The sequence below is a fragment of the Pogona vitticeps genome, chromosome 2 (assembly GCF_051106095.1).
Source record: "Pogona vitticeps strain Pit_001003342236 chromosome 2, PviZW2.1, whole genome shotgun sequence".
Lineage (NCBI taxonomy): Eukaryota > Metazoa > Chordata > Lepidosauria > Squamata > Agamidae > Pogona > Pogona vitticeps.
In genome coordinates, this window is record NC_135784.1 from 127700482 (window position 1) to 127722619 (window position 22138).

The 22138-nt window shown below is 43.3% G+C and overlaps 1 long non-coding RNA gene across 1 annotated transcript in view; it reads left to right on the forward strand.

Annotated features, from left to right (window-relative positions):
• Window positions 1-19338, forward strand: part of LOC140704149 (uncharacterized) — a 32320-nt gene extending 12982 nt beyond the window's left edge. The window contains exon 2 of the long non-coding RNA XR_012083275.2: window positions 18812-19338. This is a non-coding gene — a long non-coding RNA (uncharacterized LOC140704149). The remainder of the gene's footprint in view (window positions 1-18811) is intronic.
• The last annotated feature ends 2800 nt before the right edge of the window (window positions 19339-22138 follow it).

The following is a 22138-nucleotide window of genomic DNA, read 5'->3' on the forward strand; positions in this document are numbered from 1 at the left end:
AAGAAAGAAAGAAAGAAAGATTCTTATCAAGGGTAGGAAGATTGACACCACCAAGCTCTCCAAGATTACAGTATAGCTAGTTTTACAAATAACTTAACAATTTGGATTCATTGGAACACATGCTTTCACTATCAGTATTTATTATGTTCCAAGTGACCACTTTTTCCAGAATTGAAACAATAAACTCAGACAGTTGGGATTTCTGGACAGTTTGAGAAAGCAGCCTCCTTTCTCAAAGCCAGTCTCAGGCTCACTAGGGGTTTCGGAGGGTGTGATTTTTGGAATGCAGACAGTTGTAGGAATCGAAAAGGCTTTTCTGTTCTTCGATCTGGATCCCTGAAAGGCTTATTTGTTCCAAACTACTTCTCCTAAATGGCAGGCCTCGGAGAAACAAGCTGAGCTTTGCTGGGACAGTATTTCAGCAGGCACTGAAGCATTCAGTACATGTCAGGATTTGAGCTCATGTAAGCCGGTTCTATTTGAACGTAGTCAGCCAGAACAGGAAGCTTCAATAACCCGCTCAAGCCAAGCTGGATTCAGGAGCTGTTGCTGCCACATATTAACGCTGGGAACCTTACACCAACCCCATTCATAGATTGCTACAGAACGGTCAGCCTGTGTTTTTACGAGTTCCAGGGAGAAGCTGATTTTTAAATGCAAAATGGTGGCTTGCTCGGTGGGAGATAGGGCTGTGATTATTGGTGTCTAAGGCTATGAAACGGAGGAAAGGGTTGAAGCGAAGGAAGGACGATGACTAAAGCCACTAGCTTGGCTCTTGTAGGGAGTCCAGGCAGGAAGAGAAAGCTACCGTGTTTATTTATCTGGTTTTCGCCATGAAGGATCACACATTGACACAAGACCTCAGTGCAGGAGACAGCTGCCAATGCTTAAAACAGAATTATTGTTTCATTAAACAGAAAAAATAAGCACAGAGCCAAAGACAGCAGTGTGCTTTCGCAGCTGAGAAGCCGATGCGATCGAAGCTGCGGCTCATTGAAGTTGTTTCTCAGGGTTCAGCCTTTTATTTTTTATTTATTTTCTCCATTCCTTTGGAGCTTAAATAATCTTTCTCACATCAGAACTTGCAGATTTTATAGCTATCTTCTTAGCTTGATAGATTTTATTTCAGAAAAGAAATGGTATCTCACACCTCTGGCTTGGAACAGAATAACCATGTACTGTACCTAGAAGTGCCCCTGAAGCAGATAAAGTGTCTGTGGGAAGATCTATGTTTGCATGGACTGGAGGGAGACTTAAAAAAATAATAATAAAATAAAACAAAACCAAATATAATAGGAAAGATTCAGGACACCCTTTCCATGCTGCTCCCCTGTTTTCTTTCTAAATACGGTTTTCTCTTCAAGAGATAATTTCCTTCAACCACACACTTTGAAAGGCTTTACCACACATCTTTGTATAGAATTCCCAGTGTGGTGTAGTGGATAGAGTGATGGATTAGGACTCTGAAGAATAGGGATCGAATCCTCACTTGGCCATGGAAATTCACTGGGGGTAAAACTGTTAAACTGGTAAAACTGTTCCTTATATATTTCACTTACCTTGAAAGCCCTATTACGGTTACTCTAAGTCAGCTCTGACTTGGTGGCACACAACACACACAACAGTGACAAGCCTGCATGCTGGTGCACATTGTTCACTTGCCAGGGACAGCTAGAGAAACCAAAGACCTTCTGTCCTTGTTTTTCTTGACTGCGGTGTCCAAACCTTGGCAGGATCCAGCATTTCAACTTGTTTCTTTCTCAGCAAACCAAAGATGCAATCCATGGTTTATTCCAGGTTTATCTCTGACTTGATCGGGCCAGGTCCTGACACATTCAGACGACATCATAAACAAACCGCAAGGAGATGTTCTGTGGTTGGACTGGTCACTTCTGCTTGCACCTGGAGCAGTGTATGCAAACATGCTGCTTGTTCTAAGATGGTTACACATATGTGTCCAGCTGCTGCCATTTTCCACTTGCAACCTTCCCATGTTTTATCTCCTAGGAGAGGAAAGATGGTTCTGTGGGCAAAAGCATCTGGGGAAAGGCCATTGGGAAGTGGAAAAACAGGACAGGGGAAGAAAAAATTAGGATACATCCATGCATGCACACACATGCAGATATGCATCCGTACACACTTCGCCCACTGTCACCACCATCACCACCACCACTCTCATTGGACCTTGATGGGCACTTTTAAGTTAAAAGAAAAGAAAGTATCTGTGAGGAGGGAGTGAGGTTAGCATCCTCCAGGGCTGCTGTATGTAGAAAAGTGGGAGGGAAAAATGGCAGGAAAGGTCAAATATGAAACAATTCTGTGTGGTTTGGGCAAGTTTCACAACAGCACCACCTAGTGATGCCTGCCATAAAATGGGGCCGCCACTGTTTCGCACCAAGCAGCATTGAGCCAGAGAAGGCAGTTCCTTTATAGCAAGGCCCTTTGGTGTCTGTGTCGTTAATCCAGCGCTTTTTGCAAGTTCACCATTCGCTCCTAAATGCTGCCAGAAGTTAATAGCAACCAGATTTCACTGACATTCCAACCTGGAAAGTATTAGGACACTTGAGCAGGGGATACTGAAGGCAACACGTCTGCCCTAGCATCTGCGAGGCTTTTCTTAGACCGGTTGGGACCCAACCGTCTTCCAACTTCCTTTTGCTCTGAAACAGCCAAGCTGGAATTTGTAGCTGGAGCCCTGGGGAAAGGCCGTCTGGATCGGCTGATCCCTCTCTGAACGATCCTGCCAGCCTAGCATGTAATTTTTAATGCCGTGTTGTGTTTTTCTCTGCTTGTTCTCCGTGCACACAAAGCTGCCTTTGTTCAGGCTGCTGCAGCACTTCCTCTCTCTTCTGACTGATTGGAAATTGTGCAGTCACTTTTATTTGCAAGGTCTCACTGTCTGATGGGCCCTGTCTGTGCGGCAACAGCAGTGGCGGCGGCGGCGGCAGAATCCCACTTTAGGTACAACTGAGCAAACTGTTGTTGAATGATGCCTTGAGCGGCAGGGCCTGTTTATTCCTGAAAGCCAGGGAACATTTCCTTCCCAAGCGAAGCGGCGCTGGGGGCTAAATTCAATGCCAGTTCTTCCAGGAGTGGGGATCCTTAGTCATATTTAATTCCCACTGATTTCAATGGGTCTTGTCAAACTAGGACTGGAATTAGCCCTTTGACAGAACCCCATCAACTATGTACTGTAAGTGCATAGGAGAAGGCTGGAGATCAGACTGGCATTGGTAAAGTGGAACATGCGACTCTCTAGAAATGTCGTTCCCATCGTAGGCTCCCTCCTGGCTGTAAGGGTTAGATATGATGGGGAACTACAGACAAACCACACCTGGAAAGCCATGCGACTTCCAACTCTAGTCTAAGCCCACTACTGCCTGTTTTCACTGCCAGCTGTAGATCACTAGGAGGTTGGGAGTCTACCTGGTCCACTGAACTCGAGATGCTGAGGACTGTGAACCTGGACCCTTCCGTCTACAAAGTGTGTGCTCTGCCACTCTGCCATGACTCTTCTGCTAGGGAACTCTTTGGCACAATGGAATTCAAGGGATGGCCAAGGGTAGAAGCAAGCAGCTTTGGCTTCTCAGAGAGGTGGATTCCAAAATCATGTATTATGTCTCTGGACACTCCATGACATATCATCTATTTGTACTGGATGTCCTTGCTCTGCATCACAGAAGATAGTGATTACAAACAAATTTTTAGAGGGGCATTATTTAAGAGGATGAAAAGCAGGCTTTTACAGTTTTCCCCTGCTTTGTAAAAGGTCTACAAAAACACAAGGCAAAAGGAAGTTCATATGACTGGTAGCTCAGCTCTCCCACCCTCAGCCCTCCTTCCAGCATTGGCTGTTCAGGGTTCATTTTTCTCCATTGTCCAACACGGTTCACAAAACTTCTGAGATGGGAAAGTGAAAGTTAATCGATGCTGATGAGGGCAGAACACTTTTAGCCTTTGGAATAGGAGATAACTACAGAAGGCTGCCTAGTGGTGAGAAGGTGCCCCCTGGGAAGAGGTATGTCACCTTCTAGGTGGGTGGATGATTAGGACTTGTGGTTTTAGTAATTACAACAGCAGACATTTATAGTGATGGTTTTGTGGTGGTTGTGTTGTCTAGTTGCTTCTGACTTAAGGCAACCTTAGCAGGGTTTTCAAGGTATGAAAGGTATTTAAGGAGTGGTTTAACCAACGCCCCACCCCCAGTGAGTTTCCATGGCCAAGCAGGGATTTGAACCCGGGTCTCCAGAATCCTTGCCTAATTCTCTATCCCAGTGGTCCCCAACCTTGGGCCTCCAGGTGTTCTTCAACTTCAACTCCCAGAAATCCTGGGTGGCAGAGATGGTGGTGAAGGCTTCTGGGAGTTGTAGTCCAAGAACATCTGGAGGCCCAAGGTTGGGGACCGCTGCAGTCTATCCAATGCACCATACTGTATCTCATATGATGAGTACAATGTATCAGCTGTTGCTCTCAGAGAACGTTTTCAGTGCTGAGAGCAGTAGGCAAATAAACTACATACCGGTAAGTAAGATTGTAAGAACCATCAATCTGGATCAGACCAATATCCTATCTGGTCTAGCATCCCGCTTCCTACAAAGAGATGTGCCTCTGGAATACCCATGAAGGAGGCATGAAGGAAAGAGCCCTTTCCACCTCTTTATTGCACCCAGCATTAAATTATTATCATCTGGTATGATGGCCACCATCTCTGAATAGGGAAAATCTATTTTCAGCAGTTACAATGCACTGTCCTTGAAGAAAACTTAGGAATTATGCTGTTAAGCCGGGACTGAAATTTGTTTGACTGTTGTGCGGACACTACCTCAGCTCATGGTTTCATGCCCTTAGGTGTAGTGTAACTGTTGGACTGGCACATAAACCTCACTAGGAGATCTCTCTCTCTCTCTCTCTCTCTCTCTCTCTCTCTCTCTCTCTCTCTCTCTCTCTCACACACACACACACACACACACACACACACACACACACACACACACACACACACACACACACACACACACACACACACACACACACACACACACACACACACACACACACATTCTCTCTCTGGTTCCTCCCTCTCAGACATGCAGTGGGCGAGGAAAAAAACAACAATCTTCCAACCGACTGAGGAGTTGGGGAATTTTTTGTCCCTTCAACTCCTAGCAGCCCCCACCCAGCAGAACCAATGATGAAGCATTACGGGAGTTGTCGTTTAAAAGACTGAGAGGGCCAAAGCTCTCCACTCTTTCCCCAAAATATGCTGCTGCTCTTGTGTGCTTACTTGATTCTCACTCACAGTGCCCACCACTGGAACTTTATACTCCATGTGGGTCCTGCTCAAGTATAAGTGCCAACTCTCCTCTTCCCCCTCCCAGCAGCAGAGTGTGGATGGGCAGCCCTTTCCAATAAGCAGAGGTCGGCATGCCTGATGAATACATGGCCTTGTCCTAAACTGACCCAGCCATGATTATCACCCTCTTTAAGGGCCCACAAATTTCCCCACAAAGGGGGAAGTGGCAGAACGTCCTGTTGGCTGCCCTTGATAGCTGGACTACGACCAGTTGCCCAAGGAATTTCCAGTCATGTGCTGGAATATAGTACAGGGTTAACTTATATCAGCTGCTCGGTCTAATGGATGAGAATGTCCATTTTCCTAGAGCATGATACAGCACAATGCACATGAATTTAAGCAATGGGTTATTACTTTTATTTATATTTCCTTCTGAAACCTAACCTAGAATTACTTGGGCCCGGGTTTTAATAGCAAATAAATAGCACAGTCTTAAAGATTCAGTCATAAAGATTTTCTGCCTGATGTTAGCGGGTATTTAGGATCACAAGTCTTTCGCTTACTCTTATTAGCAGTCGGCCTGGCCCATTTTTTTCCCTCTAGCACCAACACAGATTAATGCTGGGTTTGCTCCAGTTACCCCCACCTGCATCTGGTGTGCATATGGTGGGGCAGGTGGCCCTGTGACGTGGGAGGGCAACTGATGGCCTTTGGTAGTTTTTGGTTGATGACTCTTACAGTCCCTCAACCGTTGGATGGATGGGGTGGGGGAGATAGGAGTCATAGGCCAGAAACCTCTGAAGGACCTCCATTGTATATCTCTAGACTATTTAGGGCAGGAGCCCTATTCTTTTCCTACTGAAGGATGTGGAGCCCACACGCATTGAGGGGAGCCCCATGGTGTCAGTGTTTGAAAGCAGCAAGCTGAAGAGGATGAAGATGCTCTATCCAGATGACCTCTCCACGTGAACCAGGGTCATGACATTTTTCTTGCTCTGTCTCACATGTCAAGGGTGGCTGAACAGAGCAGCCTTCCTCAGCCTTATTTCGGCACTTTCACATGTTGAGAATGATCTGCTAGCATTTTCACCTCAATGTGTGTAGTTTCCATGCACTTAGATAACGAGTGAGTAAGGCTAGGATAACATGTTATAATGCTTTTTTCCCCCAGATGCTGGATGTATCAAGAAAAAAATTGCAATGGAACTAACCCGAGGCCCACTTTGTAGCAGTTTGTCCCTTGCTTCCTCCCAGCTCCATGTATGTGAGAGCTGGATTTAGAAGAGGGGAGGGATCCTGGATCGTTTTAGAGACAGTTCTTGAAGGGAGCTGAGAGAGGAGAAAAAGCAGCAGGAGAAAGAGGAATGAAGCTATGCCAGCTGGGTTGATTTTAATGAACTGTGAATGCGAACAAGTGAGCCTTGGCAGTAAAATAGAACACCAAGCAATATTTTAAAAGTGCGGTAGTGTGATGGTGGTGGTGGTAAAGCAATGGTCATTTGCACTAGAAGAGTTCTAGTCTTGCCACCTGTGATGTTACATCCCTAATGCAGATGGATAGTGTAGAATGGGCACTAACAGAAAACAGTATATCTAGTGGAGGGTAGAAGCTTAGGATGAAACGCACATGAAATATTTGAAATAAATATGAAATAAATACTCATTTATATTCTGATTAAACCATTTCCCACCCCACAGTAGCGTGTGCCTGGCCAATCAGACTTGCAATGAAGCTTGTGTTTGCCTACTCATGTTAAGTCACAAAGCAAAGCATGCTAAATGCAAGATATTTAGGTGGGGAAAATCAAAGTCACCATTCGCCACGTGAGGGAGCACTTCCTCTAAGAAAGTGCCAGATCTAGGAGGTAATATTTGGACCTTCTGTGGAATTCCAAATGGAGCCGAGTATTGAAAAACAATAAAGAGATTCGATAAGGCTCTAGAGCAGAAGCAACGTCTACCTGCCTCATTCCTCTGGCTTGAATAAAATAGTAATTAAATATCTGTCCCTGACATGATTTTTGAGCTTCTTTCACAAACTGGGGCTTAATATAGGGATTTCTTCCACTGGCAATGTCATAAATGGCTATTAACATTTTCACTCCTCTTACAGCAGTTACTAAGGCTTTCTGCATGGATCTGTTTTCTCAAGTGTTTGTTCTTTTCCCCCTTGACTACTCTTCTCATATCAAACTTCATCCAGCATAATTATTCCTCTCTGTTCCTTCCATTCCCAGGAGACAAAGTAGGGTAAGTCGAGTGGTGGGAAAATGCAATGTCCCAGCAAAAGAAGTGCTACCAGTAGGAAAAACATCTGGATTGCCAACAAACCAGCAACAACTGTACATTTATTACATTGAAATTAGGCATCAGCTGAGAGAAGGCTCCAAGGCTGGAGTGATGGAACAAACTTCCACTTCTAAAATTTGCTCACAGCTCTTCTAGTTTGAGAGTACCTTAGTCTGGATTCTGGAACAGCAGCTAGGATGAAGGAGGGGAGATAACAGTGGAGAAGGCAAAAGGAACTGGTCAAATCCTGACCCTTTTTTTTCTCTTTACAAATTGCCTTTATCAAATATGCTTTGCAGCAGAGATATAATACCTGGGTTCTGGAAATGCAAGATGGACACAAACGTTAAGGGTTCCCCGCCCTAAACCCTGTCTGACTGCCTGTCTGCCTGCCTGCCTGCCTGTCTGTCTATATATCTAGGTAAAACAACAGACAACTAGGGCAGCACAGGACTTTCAGAAGCAGGGTGACGTGCTCTCAGTGTGATAAACCAGTCAGCAGCCTGGCTACCACATTCGGTGCCAGTCCTAAGGGTTAAACTACAGAAGCTGCTGAACTTACATTTAGGATTTGATCATGTTTTGGGGTTCCAGTGGCAGGAGCTCCTCAGAGCCATGTGCCTGAACAAATCTCTCTCTCTCTCTCTCTCTCTCTCTCTCTCTCTCTCTCTCTCTCTCTCTCTCTCTCTCTCTCTCACACACACACACACACACACACACACACACACACACACACACACACACACACACACACACACACACACACACACACACACACACACACACACACACACACACACACACACACACACACACACACACACACACACACACACACCTATCTCCCAGTAAGAAAAACTCATGTTAGGGCAGATCTTTTTCAGCCCTTTAGGAAGTCCTGCTCTAACAATATGCTGACTGTGTCATATAGCTTGACTCTACAGGTTCTCTAGCCTGGCTTGAAACCAACAACATTCTCAATGTTTGGACCAGTGGAAGACCAACGCTGCTTTGCTGGACAGACTTGGGCAGCCTTGAAATAAGGGCAGGATTGCAGCCACAGAGTGTCAAGAGTAATAAGACCTCCCATCCCCAATTTCTGGATGAGGGGGCACTGACTGTGGTGGGTGGGGAAGGCAGTTAGAGAGCCAAATTCAGAGTCACATGTGACCTGCTTGGCCTTTCCATCCTACGTGGTCTGTCCTTTTAAAGCACAGGCCATTGTGTCTTTGGCCTAGCAATCCCTCCCCAGAAATTCCACAGGCCCTTCCTTAGCCATCAATATAGTTTCTGTTTTGGCCTGTTATGTTGCTTGGGACAAGAAAAAGAGAGAGGCCTTTGTGTGAGGCCTGAAAGGAATAGCCCAGTCCCACAACCTGCCTGCAATCCTAATGTCAACTATTTGTTGCCTTGGCATTTCACACAAACAAGCACACCCCACCCCTCTGCCTGGCCCCAAGAATCTGTGCTCTCCATCTTCCCGCTTGGCCATCTAGAGAGTTTCTTTACAAATTCAGGAGCAGATGATACCTTTAATTGACCGTTAAGAATATTAAAGAAACAAACAAACAAACACAAAACAAGAAGCAAATAGCGAGCTTTCGATGATAAACCTTCTTCTTCAAGGCTGTGCATCTGGTTCTTGTGGGCAGTTCCAAACTTATGTGCTGTTTTTAATGACCCATTTCCACATGACTGGTGGTATAGATGGCCTCTACATGATTTATCATCAAAAGCTTGCTATTTTATATATAGTTTTGTTCCTTGATACACTTAGCACCAGGCACAAGGGGCTGTTCTCAACAGACCGTGTTGCCCGCACAAGGAAAAGCCATACAGTATATGACATAAACATGCTGAAATGGAGCTGACGTGGAACAATAAGTTTTCACAATAGGAAATTGGTCGAGAAAGCATTTCCAGCCATTTTCTTCAGAGCATTTTTGGGCTTATCCAAGTACCTGTGCCAACAATCATTTATATTTTCACTCTCACACACCATAGTGGCAACTCAGCCCATTACTAAGGCCAAGTGGAATGAGATATTACATACGTTTTGTCCAGCTGAGCTCTGCCTTTACTGGCATGTAAATACACAAGCCCCTGTGCTGGATCAGGAAGCCAAACTGTTGTCCCCCACCCCACCCCTTTATGTTGGTTTGGGAGCATAATCCTTCTCTTGTCACTAAGTCTGAGTGAAGATCAAGGGGCCCTTGTTTCCTGAATTGCTGCAATGCAGTCCAAGCTATTTGTGATGCACCCATTTGTGATGACATGTACAGTATGCAGAGCTTCCGTATGTCAGGGAAGCTACAGGGTGCAAACTCAGATTGCCCAGAAATGGCAGAGTCTTCAGGAGATCCACATTCAAATCCTCAAACAGCCCTGCAACTCATGGCATAATCTTGATCCAGTCCCTTCATCTCAGCCTCACCTTCCTCACATTAAAGATAAACATTTATTATATTTAATGATAAAATGGAGAGGAAGAAAGTCATCTATACTGCCTTAGGGCATGGAAAGGAATAATAAATAAATAAATAGTAACAAACACATATCCACCCAGATTCCAATAAATGAATAAATATGCACATGTGTATTTAAAATCCTGGGTTTGATTTGGAACTCAATATGGAAAAGGAATAAAATCAATTTCTTGCTTTTAGTGTAGCAATTATATATCAATTTCAAACTAACAATTGTTTAAAATGACACCTTCTCATTTTAAATATACGGTAACCAAATCAGCTTATTAACCATTTTAAGTTTATCTTTAATTGTATGTTTAGTTTATTAATAATTCAGAATATGTTAAAGCTCTCGCTACAACTTTTTCACCTTGAGCTGGGGGGGGGGGGGAATAGTATCTGAATATTACCTGTAGAGAAAACACCCTCTACCATTCACCTGAACACACACATCAACATATTTATTTATTTGATTTGATTTATATACTGCCCATCTGGCAGCCAAGGCTACTCTGGGTGGTTTACAGCAAATAACAAAAACAACAGAGTAACAAAATAGCAAATCAAAAATCATAGAGTGAAGTGAAGATAAAATTATAATACAATTATAATACAATAAATACAATTAAAAGTGTAGAAAAATAAAAACATGGAGCATGGCAGTATCATAGAAGTTATATTATTGGACACTATTGTATCAAGAGTATTTTTTGTTTTTGTATTTTATTTGGATGGAGGTGGCACCATGCAAAGCGTAACACCTTGGCATTCTGTTTTTATTCCAAATCAACAAACGATTATTATTATTCTTTGTGTAACATATGGAACACAGACCAAACCAGTACTTGAACTATGCAGTATTCTTCCTCTACAAGTCCATGAAACCATACCCCATAATTGTAAAAATGACTACAAGTGCAAATATTTGACGTTTTCCCTTGTAAAAGTACAATTATAATGCAATGTAGTTATGTTTTCATTATTGTGAAAACAAACTAATTAGAAGTAATATGTTCCTAATTACTACTTACTGTTTACTTCCATAAGGACTTGCGTGTGTTTGTGTCTGCATGCATTTACATATTTCTCTGATGGCATACATAGAAGTGAACATTGCCTTTGAAATCCTCAGGGTACGATCAGATGGACAAATTATCTCAGCCTAGATTGGTCTTGAAAGTGCTAAACAGGGTTGCTTTGAGATACTTTATGTCATTTGGGGGTGATCCTTGCATCATTATACATGTATTAACCACACCACACCTTAAGTGACCCTGTTTAGCGTGATCAAGACTGGTCTTTCCTTTAAAGGAAAAGAAAAAACAAAAAAACCCCTTTTGACGATTCCTCTGTGTTTTGCTTAAGATCTTGAGAAATAGAAAAGTTCCTTGACCTTCAACTGCAGAGGGAAATGGAGAGGAAGTATTCCATTTTTAAAATTGTTGCTAACTGACCCAGTGCATCAGCAATGCATTGAAAAGCTTTTTAAATAAAGCCTCACCGTTACGTTAGGAACAATTATAAAGAAATGGAAAACTTCCTCTCTCTTCCCCTCTGTAGGCAAGCAGCAAGGAAGCTTTCAGTTTCTTGAGATTGTTAAGCAGCTTAAGCAAAGGGTCAGTTTAAGCCAGCCACTATTCTAACTGCAGAGATCACACACACTAAAACTGAACCAAAATGGAGCAACCCTACCCACACCCCAAAAAACCAGGAACCCAAAAAATGTGGGCAGGTACAGATCAGGGGTGGGCTGGTTTATGACAGCACATATGTTGTGTGGTCACTGGGAAAAGGAACAAACCAAAGGACCCATCTGATTGCATCATTAGTCTGATCTGGCATTTACTGAAAATAGCATGGTTTCTGAATCAGGTCTAAGAAGACAGGTCCCAAAGTAGACTTGTATCCAATATTAAATAAGTGATGCACCAAAAATGAAATAAATGGCATCTCTTAGTTTTTACACTGCTGTTGTATTTTGAATACGTAATAGAAAATATTTTAAGGGTTGGTGAGGATGCCTCATGGTACCTTCTAGGAAAAGATGAACACTTCCTACCAAGATGGAGAATATTGTACTTCATGTCTATTTCCCAAAATAGAAGCATCTCCAGAAGTGCTGTAAGTTTGTATGGTTTCTTTTTTTCCTAATGATCTGCACAGCGACCTTTGCTTATTGTTTTCACACATCTTTCAAAATAAAAGAAGCTTCCGTATCAAGACACTTACAGTTTTAAGTTCTTCCTCCATATTTTGATGATGATTATATAAAAGCTTTTTAATTCTGTCATGCACAGATATGCCCAGATACTCTATTTATTTTTCCCCTCCTTATGTCTGAACAGCATCCTATGGAAATGAGTTCCGCAATGCTTCCAGATGTGTGGCTCCTAGTGCTACCTTTCAAAAAACAACAACAACAACAACAACAACAACAACAACAACAACAACAACAACAACAACAACAACAACAACAACAACAACAACAACAACAACAACAACAACAACAACAACACTGAACAGCTCTCCCATCTTTTCCATTGTAGACTTTTTTCCCTATGGAAACTAAAATGACCAAAGTGGGTAGGGTGACATAGAAGGGTCCACATGTTGATGGTGACAACATCTGGAGCCTTCTTTGTGTAAACTCTCAGCAAGGAGGCAGAGCAACTGCACATGCACACACGCAGCCCCCAAACTGGGAAGGAGGTCTCATCGCCATGAACTACATGAAAACAAATGCAACGTGTCTGGATATATTGGTTTCTTGAGCATCACCCAGCTCTAGTGAGAACATGAACACTTGTTTTTCATTTTATTTGAGAGTCTTTGTTGTCCCCCTCCTTCATTTTATGGCACGATGGCATCAATAACCAATGCGTTACATATGTGCTTCGTTTAGACATGACTGTCTCCAGTGGAAGCCTGAAACTGAACTGCTTGTTTGTAGGGTAACTCTTATGCCCACTCAAGGGCAAGTGTTTTGCATTAGTTTGGCTCCAACTCCCAAAGTGAACAAAAACATTTGCCCCTCCTCTTTCTACCCCGACTACGAGACTCTGGAGACAAGAGCGCCTTCCGATTAGGGGGCCCAGAGTGAGCGAATATGGAAACCACATGGCAAAATAAATAGGAGGCAAGCTTTGGAGCTGTACAATCTTTTAATTGTGGATTGTGTGTGAGAGAGAGGGGGGGGGGGGAAGAGAGAGAGAGACCAGCTGGGAACTCACTGCTTTTAAACAAGAAAGAGAAAGGGAAACAACAATAAAAGCAATTTTTTTAAAAAAAATCAAAAGTTTATTCCTTTGCAAAGCCCCTCCTTTCAAAGTATAAATTCATTCCCCTCATTAGCTTTTTCTGTGTGCTGTCAGGACATGCAGAGTTATAGCCAACAGCTTCCCATCTCCTCCCCAAGCCCCACACCACTAGCAAATTGTCTTTAAATAGAAGAGCATAAAAATTGTCTCCGTGCCAACTTCTCATCAGAATTAGAAGCAATTATGCACTGCAAGATGGTACTCAGATAGGCTGCTCTGACATGTTTTTCTCACACTTCTTTATAAGGCACAGTGTTTCTGCTAAAGGTTTTGAGGAGTTCTTTGGGATCATCCCTCCCTTTTTATTCATAAAATCCCCCATCAGAATCAGCAACCCAGTAGGCCAGTCCATGCTGACCAGATGGTGGAGAGATCTCCTTAACAAAGGACTAACCAATTCTATGGGAAACGCTTCCAAGATTTTTATCCACTAAAAGTTTTGTTTTAAAAGATTTATTCCCAGCAAACAGCTTCCTGCTGTCCTCAACAAACTTAACCGGTCTAATGGACAGGACACAAAAACGAAGTGGCCCTGGTCAGAGTAACCATAGGAAAGAGACCAAAGCTGTGGAAAGTTAGCCAAGTGTTTGAATTTTGCAGGCAAAATGTTAAAGGTCTGGAGCCAGGATGGGTCTTTGTTCTAAGAAACATCAGCAGAGGCCAAAACTGGAAGCTGGAAGCAACTTTCCCTTCCTTTCCCCCCCCCCCTCAATTTGGCTAAAAGGATGAGGAGACTATTGTGGAAATGAGAGAACTATGCATCAGGCCAGTGTTTTAGTGCACAACTAATGAAACGTCTCCAGAAACAATGGGAAAAAGCTCAACTTAAGAACTTGATAAGAGAATGGCAGAAACCTTGGATAAATTAGCTTAAAACACCTCTAAAAAGATCTAAGACTAAGATCACCTTAAAAGTAACTTTTAAAAGTAACTAGAATCACCCTGTTACACCCAAACACATACAAAAATCACCCCCATGTTATATTGCCTTTGAAATGTAACTTCAATATTTGTTGTTGTTTAGTCGTTAAGTTGTGTCTGACTCTTTGTGACCCCATGGACCAGAGCACGCCAGGCCCTCCTGTGTTCCACTGCCTCCCGGAGTTGTGTCAAATTCATATTGGAGCTTCAATGACACTGTCCAACCATCTCATTCTCTGTCACCCCCTTCTCCTCTTGCCTGCACACTTTCCCAACATCAAGGTCTTTTCCAAGGAGTCTTCTCTTCTCATGAGATGGCCAAAGTACTGGAGCCTCAGCTTCAGGATCTGTCCTTCCAGTGAGCACTCAGGGTTGATTTCCTTCAGAACAGATAGGTTTGATCTCCTTGCAGTCCTGGGGATTCTCAAGAGCCTCCTCCAGCACCACAATTCAAAAGCATCAATTCTTTGGCGGTCAGCTTTCTTTATGGTCTAGCTCTCACTTCTATACATCACTCCTGGAAAAACCATAGCTTTGACTATGTGGATCTTTGTCAGCAAGGTGATGTCTCTGCTTTTTAAGACGTTGTCTAGGTTTGTCATCACTTTCCTCCCAAGAAGCAGGTGTCTTTTAATTTCATGGCTGCTGTCACCATCTGCAGTGATCATGGACCCCAGGAAAGTAAAATCTGTCACAACTTCAATATACAATATTACAAAAACAATGTAACTTCATTACACATTATTATAAAAAAGTAACTTGGTTATTTGGCAGTTACCTCTAAGTAGTAGGCTTGATTAAATTACCCTAGGATTCTCTTAAGTGGAAGTGCTTCTTTTGCTGGAACACACAACCATTCCTGTCAAGGAAAAATCAGATAGTCATCCTCAATCTCATGAACAGCACAAGGTACCAAGTCATTTGGAGCTCTGGAGATTATGGCTTCGTCCACCGCTACTGAATTGTCATGAACCACATGCGGAGCCAGAGCGCCTCAATATATTTTGCTGCTTGAGCCACAAATGGTACCTACCCATGTCAAGGGTCATTGTACCAAAGTCATAAAGTTATTTTCACCCAAGAGGTAGGAAAGCTGTCCAGCACCTTTCCTGGTCTCTAGTGGTAAAATGCTGGTTAGATCGCTCAATGCCTTAGGAGTTCATTTATCCACTGTGACTCCTGGGAGAAGAGCCAACATGTGTAGCCTTGGGCCATCTACATAGTCCCTGGGTGCCCCCCAAGGAAGGAAATTGTAAACCTCTTCTGAGTACTCTGCACTTGGAAAGGGTTGGACTTGATTTGATGGCACATAATGATTATTAGCAGCAAAATGCACCAATAACAAAACTAAGTAGCCAATCCATAGTTGCCCTTTCACAGTGTGCAACTTCTTAAGCCTGAAGTTACTGCTTCACTCTGTCTGACAGTAGAGCTACCCATGCATTTCGGTTTGGATGGATCTGAACAGCCCTGCCCAAATTTACAGGGTTATCTCTGTGCTCTGTTCCATGCAGCCCTGCTAGCCAACTGGATTAGACCAAATATCCCAGGCTTGAGACTATGGTGTGGTTTCTTTGTTTACTTATGTGGTTTTACACATCTTTGGATACTGTGCAGAATGCGCCGGATATTCTCCGTTCCCAGAGCTCGTCCTTTCCACCCTCAATGTATCTATTTTGCTGACTACATTTGGTAGGTCTGATTTGCATATCACTACCCTGATGCTCTCAGATTCATTTTCCAGATGTTTCACATCAGGCTTTCTTAGATGGAAGCCAAGGAAGACATTCTGAAATTTGAGCGTGTCGTGCAGAGTATGCTGTTCTTCCCCAGCTCTTTAGTATTGTCGTTTCATGGATTTAATTCTGCTTGCTGAATTCCTCGTCCTGAGCAGAACCAGAACTCTCTGATAGCCCTTAATTTAAACAGAGACACATTTGATTGTGTTTGGATCGACTTATTTCTTTTTGGGAGAAGGAAAAGCAAACTTTTCCAGTTTGGCCCTCCCTGCCTTTCTGGGAAGTTACAGCTGTTAAATGAAAGTGCCACCCTATGTAACAAGTAACCTGAAGCAGTGGGGTTGGGGATAGCCAGGTAGGCTCAGATATCTCTCCCCACCCCTTGTCTTCTCTAAGCAATTGCTTGTTGATGTATAAATTGCCGCACCACAGCTGAACTTCTTCCCTCTCTTTCTTGGAAGATTATTGGCTTCTTGGGAGCTCCGGTTTTTGAGTGGGTGTTCCTAATAGGAATTGCTAACTTGTCATCACCCCATAGTCCTGCCAAACTGGTGGGGCAACTGCTGTCGTATAGGGGCTTTAGATTTTCTCCCTATTGTACATCCTTTTCAATCACCATCTGTCCTACTGCAAACTGATGCAGTTTATTGTAATATTTCCTCCTGTGAATCTCATGTTAACTTGCACAGGTCGTCTATTTAAGGAAAATACTGTCTTGAATTGCTATTTGACTTCTGCCATGGCATTTAAGCATTTCACATGATCCAAGTACATACATGGGGAGGGGGAAAGGGAGGAAATTGGCTGCACAGCCTGGACAGCTTAAGGTGTGGGGTGGTGGCATAGAAAATCTCAACCACGCAGTTTTGCAAGACGAGTAAAACTAGAATCCTGTGGTTTGAGGAGCACATCCCTGCCACTGTAGGGTGAATCAGAAACCTCCCATTGAGGTTGTCAATGATGGTTGGTCTTAGAGGGTTAAAATCGGACCTCATCTTTTCCTTCAAAGATCCCTCCCAGTCACTGTGAAAGGCTCCCTGTTGACTTTCTTCCAAGGATGTCACTTTTGACCTCCTACAGGGCCAAAAGGACTATGTTGGGGTGTGGCAGGGGGCAGGGAGGAAGAGGATGTGGATTTCCCTGCTGCCATGAGATTAGAGTGCTCTTTCTATTGAGGGCAGATGCTACCGATAATATGTCACTAGAAGACCGAATTCCTTAGCTGCTCAAAATGTCTAAGTTGCACAGCAGGAACTTCTCTTACTTGACACAGGGAAGAAGCAGATGATATAAGTAGACCAAAATTAGAAGTGAAAGGAGCTTGTTCCTGGGACAGCATGATTCAAATAGTTTTTTTTATGCATTTGAGAAATTAGTTTTTAAAGTCATTCTATGCTTAAATTCTGAAGAGCAATAAAAAGAAGGAGAAATAAAGCTTATTTGCATAGTGAGAGAAGTGAGAGAAGCCCACCCGGAAGGATTTTCATTTTTTTCAACAATGGCCTTTATATGACATCAGTTTCTGCTCATAATTTACGAATTAGCTGGCCTTGGGATAAGTTTGAAGTCTGAGTTCTCAAACATAAAAGACTATCTGAGTCACATCTATAATGGCCCTTTCTTGAGTCCTTCAACCCTATAACTGCTTCCTACAGCTCCTGCTATATTCTGATCTGGCCATGTGGACTGAGAAGAGATTTCTTTCCCACATGCTGCATGCAGTGGGATCCCTGCAAGTCAGTCCTGAAAGGGGGCAAAGTAATGGGGGAGGGGGATGATGAAACCATGAAAGGAGGAGAACTTCCCTTCCAGTGTTATTTCAGGGAGGGCACTTAGGCAAGTGCATGACTCATGCAAGAGCAAATTCCACACTTCTTGCATATCTCTTGCATATCATACTTTTGTGAACCAAGGTGGAAGGCATAATGTTGGGACTATTACAGCAACGCATCATACTGATAGCAGTTGCTTTATTATTTATAGCTTGTAACAAAACAGTTGAAAAAGATATACACTGGCTAGAGGAATGTCCTTCAAAAATGAGCAAGTATGTTCTCTGGCTGGGCAAAATACCAAGGTTTTATGTCAAACTTTACAGCCAACGATCCAAAGGTGGTCCAGGACAATGGAGCAAAGCTTTCTAGCTTTGACCTCCATGCATAGCTTTACCCTGTACACCTTCTACGCAAGTGAACTATAAGAAATTCCATTCCCATTATGATGTCCTGGGAGAATGTGGTACTCTAGATTTACAAGCAAGGAATTTTCTCTGGAATCGAAGCTCTAGGCTCCAGGCTGGTCCTGTCATCAGATCCAGCATGTCACCTCTTGTAGGAAAAAGATTTTGGATATCATAAAAGGGAAGATACCGTATTTTTCGCTCCATAAGACGCACCTTTCCATAAGACGCACCAGTTTTTTAGGAGAAGAAAACAGGAAAATATAATCTGTTTTCTTCACTCCGTAAGACACACAGACTTTCCACCCCCCCTGTTTTGTGGGGGAAAAGTGTGTCTTATGGTGCGAAAAATACGGTAGGTTTTTTTTTTTTTTTTAATTATTTCAACTGCACTTTTAGTATCAGGAAGCACTTCTGAGATTTTCTGCCTCAGGTGCCTAAATATCTTGACTGGCCAAGGGAAAGATGTGGCTTGACTTTGGGGGAAAAAAGGCACCTTTAGCCTTTTCTGCCTCAGGCAACTGAATGTCTTGGGCCATCCCTGCCTTGGCTCAAATGCTGCAATCTCTGTTCTAAAACATTATTTGTTGTTGTTGTTGTTCTAGATCGGAGTTTGGTATCAGGTAATATTGGCATTCCATCCCACCTGATCTCCACTTGCCATTGGCCAGCCTACACCACCCATATATCATCCACGGTCAAGATGCTTGTTGACCAGGACAAGGCAAAGATTGAGAGGTTCCTTAAAACACCCCAAGGAAAAGCTCAAGAACCGCCACACAGCAGTGAGAGCAGCCGGTTGCACAGCATGCTAAAGAAGCCGAGCTGGGGATCACAGGCGGCAGGAGTGACCGGAGCAAGTCCGGCAGTATCACGATTCAACACCATCATTAGTCCCTTTGAGGTTAGTAAGGACTCATCAACCGATTTTGGTGGCCAGGGTGCAATGAGTGGCTACTCACACGTGGGGCCTTCACTGACGGGGTCCCGCTTTGTAATTTTTTCCAAAAGAAGGGCCCCTCTCCGTGTGTTACCAATGAAGCTGCCAGAGGCCCCCAAAAGCAGAAAGAGCAAGGACTAGGTCAGTGGCCTTCAGCTTCTGTGCACTGCATTAAATGCCTTTGGCCATGAATGTTTTGTCATTGTATGAATTATTTCAGACATCTGAAAGGATGGGTGATGTATGTGGCGTATATGTTATTTCCTGGTTTGGCTGGGTGGATTGGACTCAGCAATGATAGGAGTACATTCTTTTGTGGTTTTAGACTTCAATTCCTAGAATTCTCTAAGAATCCCAGGCACTATGGGGCACAACCCTAAATCAGCACACTTGTAGGTCCCCCTCTTCTACTTCAAAAAGGGCTTTCAAGTGATTTACCTACACCATTGGCTTCTCTAGCCCTCCTTTATCCTGCTGCTTCCTGTTATTGAATTGTTTAAAAATAGTAATAAAAGAAAACAGCAGTGGTGCTTCTTGGTAGTTCTTTGGGAGGTGCTGTCAGTAGAGCCTAATGGGCAGTGAGGTTGTAACACCCAGCAATTATGTAGGTGTAAGGCAAACAGTATAAATTATGAAGGCAAATTGCTGCAAGTTACAAAGTCAATGTAGACATTAATTGCTGCTCACTGAGTCCTGTGACTTGGGCATGCAACAAATAATACGGACCCCGACCTCTTGGCTTGTGACAATTCACCTCCAAAACCTATGACATTGTTGCTGAAATACCCAGTCTTTAGTTTTTACGTTTGTGGGTGCAGATGATAGGATTTTGGCCAATATTTGAAAAGGGGGGGGGAAGTAAAAATTTGACAAGTCTGATATTTGTGCTTGTGAAGGAAGAATCTAACATGGGGTTTCCCCTCCCCCTACCAAAGTTTCTTATACTGGGAAGCTAATTTCTTAAGTATCTTTTGAAGATATTACCTCGTCTTTACTATTTTTCAGACATCAGTTATTAGACCCATGATTGATCTTTCACCCCCCCCCAAAGATATGAGCCAAGCCTTTCCATTGCCATCTAGTGCTAAACTATGGAGGGAAAGAACACAAAGAGTTAATAAAGGAAATAAAGACAAAAATAATGAACAAAGTCCCAAAGCTGCCTGCAGATGAGGCAGGCAGCCCCCTGTGTTTATTACAAGGTGGGGTCTGGATCCCTCCCCTTGCTGACTGCCATTGTGAAGGAGCCCTCTTGTGCTGTGGCTTGGGCAGATTGATTCCAGGTGGTCTTGTGGGTTCACAGACAGAATCCAGATGCTCTCTGCCTTGTCTTAGTGATATATTGACTAACCTCACACCAATGAAAAGGGGGTCAGATTGACATGCCAACCAAAAAGTGAACTTTGCACAAAAGGGTGAACGGTTCATATTTTAAGCAGCCAGTTTGAGTTTTCAATATTGTGCACTCAGACCTGATGCTAAATGAGAGTCAAATTAGTGTGGTTTATAGCTTCCTTGTTTGGAACAGCAATCATTTCGGAGGTAATTACAGACCAGGCTTTTTCTTTGCTAGGTAAATTATACTTGGATATGGTCCACTGTGTTTCATTTTGTTTTGTTTCCTCTCCCTGCACAGTGTTGGAAGGATTGACACTTAACAGGGATAGGCACATTGTACCTGGCTTAGAAAAGAACACTAAGGGATTTTTTAAAAAGGATTTTAAAAATCTGAAAAACTAGAGCTAAAGCAGGCAAGCATCAAACATAAAGTGAGGCTTGCTTTAATATTTTAACACAAGAATCCTGGATCAGACCAAGAACCTGTTTACTTGAGCACTCCATTCCCATAGAGTTAAAGCACATACCCTATAGGAAATCCGTGATAAGCCAGATAATGACCACAGTAGCGTGTTCCCCATGCATCTTCCCACTTATGTGATATTCTGAAGGGTCATTATGGCTTTCTGGGACACAGTGGCCAAGATCCTTTTCTTCTTTGAAGAACTGCATAGGCTAACAACTGCATCTCAGTTGTGCAACTGGGTGCATAGAAAGATTCCTCATCAATTAGCTATGTCAAGTTACACAAACTTTACATGAGCAACAAGAGGATTTGAACCAGATCCCATAGCCAGATCCCACAGACTCAGTCATGTGACATCTATTATATAAGTGCAACAAATGTCTAGGAAACTTGGATCTTTTACTCAGACCTTAGTACAGGGGACGTGGTGGCGCTGTGGGCTAAACCGCAGAAGCCTCTGTGCTGCAGGGTCAGAAGACCAAGTAGTCGTAAGATCGAATCCACATGACGGAGTGAGCTCCCGTCTCTTGTCCCAGCTCCCGCCAACCTAGCGGTTCAAAAGTATGCAAATGCGAATAGATAAATAGGGACCACCTCGGTGGGAAGGTAACAGCGTTCCGTGTCTAAGTCGCACTGGCCATGTGACCACGGAAGATTGTCTTTGGACAAAAACGCTGGCTCTATGGCTTGGAGATGGGGATGAGCACCGCCCCCTAGAGTCGAACACGACTAGACAAAAATTGTCAAGGGGAGCCTTTACCTTTACCTTAGTACTTTTACTTTTTTGAATGTCAGTTCCAAGAATCCCCTGGCCAACACTATCAGTGGCCATTCTGGCAGAAGGTAGGTGGGTGCTAAAGTCTATAGCTAGTCCAAAACACATCCTGACTACATCTTAACAATTTGTATATGGTCAAAGTTGTGGTCTATCACTGAACTCAGTAGTGTGTACTTTTGTGTGACAGGTGTACAATTTCCCTCTCACTATCACTGAAAAGAAAGGGCAAAAGTTAATAACTAAGTAAGGTTGCCATGTCAGCAGCATCCCATTCCCTGAGATTTTGGGGTCACACTTGAGACCAGTTTTGTATCTGTTGCTTGTGATGTCACAGGGTTGGTCTTTGTGACATCACACGGGTAGGACAGCTAAGGCTTCGGAGGGAAGAAAGCACAATATACATACAAACC